At 37.5% G+C, this 5,975-nt stretch overlaps 1 pseudogene; it reads left to right on the top strand.

The window, feature by feature from the left end:
• The first annotated feature begins 4,678 nt into the window (after window positions 1–4,678).
• Window positions 4,679–5,219, top strand: LOC105984485 (annotated as a pseudogene).
• Window positions 5,220–5,975: the final 756 nt, after the last annotated feature.

A 5,975-nucleotide genomic window follows, 5' to 3' on the forward strand; every position in this document is an offset into this window, starting at 1 on the left:
GTAGTCCAAAAAACATTTAGCTCTCTGATAGTCTGCTTAATGAAATTTAGAAGATTAACAATGAACCTGGCCAAGTTCAGACAGTTACAAAAAACTTCCAGAGTTCTATGTATTTCTGAAATACAAATATGAAAGTTTGTTATGGAACAAAATCACATCAAAAAGGAAAGTTTAAATGACATTCAACCTTGCTAGTCTATTATTATTATTATTATTGCTTTGGTGGTAGTAAGGATTAAACTCTGCTTTGCACTTATTAGCAGTGCTCTAACCACTTGAGCCATAAACTCAGCCTAGCTTTTTTAGTTTTTAAATTTCTAGATCATATTGTAATATAAAATCAAGTACTACATTTTGATTTGGAAATCTATAGCTTACCTACCCAGCATGTCAGAAACCCACTTAGCATCTTAAATCAACAATTAAATAGGATCTGACATTTAATTTGCTTATTTCTTAAAATATACATCATCAAATCTAACCCCCTAAACAAATAAGAATAAAAATAGGATTGTGTGCTAAATTATAATGGCTGTTATTCTAAGAGACTGAATATCATTATATCCAAATTCCCCACAGCTGATTTTTTAAGCCATTTCTTCATTTTTTGACACTACATCTGGCACAATGAATACAGATGATCATGTGTTTATATATCTGTCTAACTGCCTTTCTCAAACACAGCCAGATGGAGTCTTTCAGAATCAAATTAATTTCAGATTAATTCACTCTGGACCCGCTCCAGTTTCATGACTCTTCACTTTGAGGCACCAACCAAATCAATGTGAAGTCATGAGCTTGAAAGAACACAGGTTTCCTGGTATCAAGGGGAAAACACAGTATAACTCTCAGGTTGCTTTTCCCTCCCCAAAAGAAATCCATTTAGATACAAGCTGCCAGTTCAAGGACTAATCCACATTTCACTCTGTCAAAATCATCCAGAAAGAACTTCCTTCTGGATACAAGCAATATCATGGTTAATTTTACATTAAATATTTAAAATGCCTCATGAGGATTCCACCAAAGACTATTGTCCTCATTACTAACACCAGAACCAAAGATGTTATAACGTGCCATATAGGCAGTCAGGCGCAACTATGACAGTATAGAGTTAAATCTAAACACTCAAAGTGCATATTCTCTGTCACTAGCTGAAACTACTGAAGAAACCATAAACAAATGTAACTAGGCTTTGCTTGCTGTCAATCTTGGTGGATGCCTTTATTATCATACTTGTTTCAATTGCAATTTGGGTTTCCATGGTGACACAACAGTCAGCCCTAGAAAATTATAAGATAAATGTCAGGCGGTGATAACAGTGTTAATGAAGCTTCGGTGACAAGCAGCTCTGTGCTTCAAATAATAAGCCTACTTTCTATTAGCATATGTATAACCTGTAGAAAAAAACCTGGAAGAGAATATTAAAAATCAAGTACTTATCTATCTATATTTAAAGAGAGGGGAGTGACCTCTCTGGAACAGCTTAAACCTGAACCAAATAAAAATTTTAAATAATAATATTGCTTGTTTCTTGCGAAAATTAGACAGAGTCATAGCTCTAAAAGCTCTAACTGACATCCCAAAATGCCTTTCTTTACCTTGTCATCGGCAAGATTTCTTAGCCCAGGCAATCTGCTTTTGTTTCTGGAAGCTAAGACCTCCAGCCAAGTCTGTCCAAGGCAGATGCTGAGTTTCAGAGAAATGCCAAACTAACCTTGCAGTACCAAGAGTGATATAACCCATCTCTTTATCTCTGCTCTAGCTTTCTAGGTAACTAATTTGATCCCCAGTATCCAGAATCATCCTTGATTATGGTATAGTCAAAGTTGTGCCACTAAAATTTTAGGAGAAATCTGATGCATTCTGAAGACAAAGTGAGAATACACTACCATTCAAGGAAAAATTGTACTGAAAGAAACAGAAGGAAAATTTCTTTTTTTGGGGGGGGAAATATAAAACAAGTTAGGAATGAGGAAGATTTTTTTGTTCTTTTTCATATATATTTTTATTGTAAAAATACTGTAGAGAGGAGTTACAGTTACACAAATAAGGTAATGAGTACATTTCCTATAGAGCATTGTTACCTCCTCCTTTGTTTTTCCCCTACCATCCCTTCCCTACCCACCTCCCCAACTCCTCCCTCACTCCACACCCCATACCCCTCCCCCGAAATTGTAAAGTTCATTTTCATTTTTCTGTTCTTAAGAACATCTTTTTGGACCCTTAGTTTAAAAAAGCTAAATGATGCTAAAGTTAAAAGAATGGTATTTTTGCAAATCAAAGTATCTTCACAAAGACCAACAAAGACAAGACCTGTTCATATGAGCTTCTCCTGCAATTAATGCTACTTGACCTTGTTGAAGGACAAACTCTCCATTATTACTTCTTCCTAGCATATTTTCCTGTCTTTAACTGTTTACTGGGAACTTACCACGTGCCAGGCACTGGGTTTAGAACACAATGTTGACACATTGTCACTATCTATAAATTTCTCCTTGTTTATAGTAGCTTATGCAATTTAATATTCAAGGTTTAAAATAAGGTGCTAAAAAGTTCTTTTCTTCCTGCTCACAGTTTGAGCTATAATGAAATAACATGAGCTGTTTTTCTGCAGAAGGCCAAAAAAAAATTTTTTTTACAGAAAAACAAGCTACTCAAGTCTTTACCTACAAATTTACAACACTCCTTTCACCCAACTCCAATTTTCGTGAGAGAAGTTAATGGGAACTAGGCCAAGGTGCTAGGCTAAGAACTTTCAGTGTAGCTTTAAAAAAACAAAACAAAGCAAAAGCAAAACCAAAACCAAAAACTGCAACTTCTTGCTCCCCACAAAACATTCCTTCTCTTCAGAATGCTCTCTTGTAATTCCGCAGGGCTCTCCCAGATTGTATGGCAACCATACCAGGGCTAGGAAATGATCAGAGTGAGATTCCAGTAGAAGCAGAGTAAGAACGAATAGCTTCAAGTAGATGGTCTTGCTTTCAGGAAAACAGACTACTTTTCCTAGGAGCCCTTACCTCCACTCTTTCCTGCCTGACAAAATTCACAATTAGATATGAAGACACATATTTTGTTAGTGTTTATTCCCAAAGAAACTGCTTCAGTCCTCTGCTTAGTTTATGGCTATAGTGAACTTCTGAGCCTCTTGTGGCTAATCCTCACAGCCATGTGCCAGGGACCCCTATGCTTACCTTACAGGTATGTATGTCTGTAGTAACTGAAAACTGATAGAGGACCTCCAGAGCGCAAAACAAGCCAAATGCTTTCAAAAAATAACAAAAGCACTGGGCACTAGTGGCCTGTAATCCTAGCTATTCAGGGGGTTGAGATCTGCGAATCATGGTTCAAAGCCAGCCCAGGAGGGAAAGTCCTGAAACTCTTATAAACCACCAGAAAACCAGAAGTGGCACTGTGGCTCAAGTGGTAGAGTGCTAGCTGAAGGGCTGAGGGGCAGGGCTAGGCCCAGAGTTCCAGTCCCATGACAAAAAAAAATATAATAAGAGAAAATAGAACACACACAACAATAACAACAAAAACCCTGCAATATCATCACTTTCTCTCACATTCCCTGTTCTGTTTTCCTGTTACTTCACTCATGGAAAAGACTTGGGAGGAAAACCAATTCAAATACACACAAAACACAGGAACTCTTGCCATATAATTCTTTAGCAGGACTGAAGTGGTAATCTGAATCTAGGGAATATACAGGAAAAAAGTAATGAGGTTTAAATTTAATAAGTCGAGTTAGAGGATAATATTTGGACCAGGAAACTTTTAGGTACAAAATAAAGTCTAGTACTATGTTACTACAAATGAGGTAAGGAACCATATGTAGTCATGGAAACAGAACGTTGCTAAACAACATGCTTTTCTTGAAAACAGTTCTAATCAACTCACTAGTCTCATCTTAAGAACTTTCTGTTTACTGCTCTCTATTTACTTTTGCTCCTGTTAACTTTTCATGGACTCCTATCACTGGTGAAAGATGCTATGGAACCAAATGTTGAAACTGAAAAGTTACCTGCAATGATTATTCTTGATATTTTAACATTATTGAAATAATTACTTTTATTTTTAATAACACAAGGCATATTACTATAGTTCTTCAGTGTTAAAATGACAGCTCTAAACTGGGACAACCAAAATTGCAATCATAATTTTCCTGAATTGACAGTATTTGCTAAATAGATTCCTTGAAGAGAATACAGTTATACACATGGGAAATAAATAGGAGACTATAATTTAAGTTTGGCATAGCTTTAAAAGTAAGTTCGAAAGTGGAAGCTGAAAACAAACAGCTGCTTAGGTTTTTTGCTTTCTTACTACTGTTTAATAATATAGAGGCCTGATCATACAGAAGGAACACAAACTCTACTGGTCTGAAAGTGCTACAGCAATACCCTCTACTTTGAGTTTTAGTGTTCTAAGTTATATACTCCTAAGTACTTATCAATAGTAAGTTATAAGTAACCTTTAGGTTTTCTGTTATTTTGTAAGGGCAATCATATCAAATAGAATAAAGAGGCAATTTTCTATTTTCAATAGTATCATTAAACATTACTATGCTAGAAGCCTTTCCAAAACAAGGTGGAGTAAGTAAATGGTACATTCTTCTAGGACTTTGGATGCTAGGTTCATGCTTATATAACAATGAACAGACTTCTTTCCAGCCTCGGCCTCAGACCCTGAAGCCACTGTGATGTTGATACCCAAGAAAAACCGGATTGCCATTTATGAACTCCTTTTTAACGAGGGGGTTATGGTGGCCAAGAAGGATGTCCACATGCCCAAGCACCCAGAACTGGCAGACAAGAATGTGCCCAACCTTCATGTCATGAAGGCCATGCAAGTCTCTCAAGTCTCAGGACTACGTGAAGGAACAGTTTGCCTGGAGGAGGGTATCCAGTATCTTCGTGATTACCTCCACCTGCCTCCTGAGATTGTACCTGCTACCTTGCGCCACAGCCGACCTGAGACTGGAAGGCCTAGGCCAAAAGGTCTGGAGGGCAAGCGGCCTGCAAGACTCACAAGAGGTGAAGCTGACAGAGACACCTACAGACAGAGTGCTGTGCCTCCTGGTGCTGACAAGAAAGCCGAGGCTGGGGCTGGGTCAGCAACTGAATTTCAGTTTCGAGGTGGCTTTGGTCGTGGACGTGGTCAGCCACCCCAGTAAAGATGGAGATTGTTTTGTGTTGAATAAACTTGTAGCCAGAAAAAAACAAAACAAAACAAAACAATGAACAGACGTAATAAAGATTATAGACAACAGAAAGTATGGTACCTCCTGCCTTCAGTGGTTTTCCTTGAAAAAATCACAATTTTTGTTATTATTGTTGATCCTATGGGATTGATTGAGGGAAAACAACTTACTTTGAGAAACGTATTCCATATTTGACTGAAACAACAGAGACACAGAAATATTACTAGTAGAACACTAATCAAGGACACGATAATACAGAAACGTTAAAATGACAACTTGAATAGTTGAAAAAAATAAAACCCCAACCCTACACACAAAAAACCCCCAATACTTCAATTCCCCTCCCAAGGTCATATGGTATCAATTTTAGAAACCGCATTTCCCTCTGGGACATTAACTGTGTGAGCATTTCTGTATCCATAGCATTGAGAATAGATCTAAAAGTAGAAAGGCATTAGGAATTTTGGAAAACATACCTGAATGAATTGATACCTGAGGACAAAAATTTGTATGGGGAGAATGCAAGGTAATGATGTAACTTCCTAGTTAGGTATCCATAACTACATACTCACTTTGTGATTAGCTACTTTTGGGGAATTCCATACCAGAGGTTTCATTACCAACCAAAGGATGCTGATCTCCAAGAATGGCTTGGCAATAATCCACGTTAGCAGACAGGGGATAATGTGGTGCCAAAGAAAGTAGACAACAGCATAGCATTTAGAAATAGGAACACCAGATGTATCCTAAGGCCATGCTCAAAAAGTGCAAAGCC

The sequence above is a fragment of the Dipodomys ordii genome, unplaced genomic scaffold (genome assembly GCF_000151885.1).
Source record: "Dipodomys ordii isolate 6190 unplaced genomic scaffold, Dord_2.0 Scaffold24, whole genome shotgun sequence".
In the NCBI taxonomy this organism is placed as follows: Eukaryota; Metazoa; Chordata; class Mammalia; order Rodentia; family Heteromyidae; genus Dipodomys; species Dipodomys ordii.